The sequence below is a fragment of the Penaeus monodon genome, chromosome 27 (assembly GCF_015228065.2).
Source record: "Penaeus monodon isolate SGIC_2016 chromosome 27, NSTDA_Pmon_1, whole genome shotgun sequence".
Lineage (NCBI taxonomy): Eukaryota > Metazoa > Arthropoda > Malacostraca > Decapoda > Penaeidae > Penaeus > Penaeus monodon.
In genome coordinates, this window is record NC_051412.1 from 5,608,290 (window position 1) to 5,608,545 (window position 256).

General features: G+C 34.4%; 1 protein-coding gene across 2 annotated transcripts in view; it reads right to left on the bottom strand.

The window, feature by feature from the left end:
* LOC119590550 (zwei Ig domain protein zig-8-like) overlaps positions 1–256 on the bottom strand; it is a gene marked incomplete in the record, with an annotated part of 99,462 nt that overhangs the window by 52,776 nt on the left and 46,430 nt on the right.

Here is a 256-nt window from a genome sequence, read left to right on the forward strand (position 1 = left end):
TATCCATCACCATCAAACCTTAGATTACAATAACTATCAAATAACATCCTTTTCAATAGTAAATGACAAATATTCCTGCTCTTTTGCTTTCAATTAATTGTTCCTCAGCTTCCTATTCCCCTCGTAACTTTTGCTACGACTTAAATGGACAGGTAATTAATCTTTGCTGAAGCCACTTTTTAAAGAGTTCATTTGCCTCCACCTTAATGGCTGCCTTTTAAGACATGCTTATTGGTTAATTTCTCAAATTGCTTCC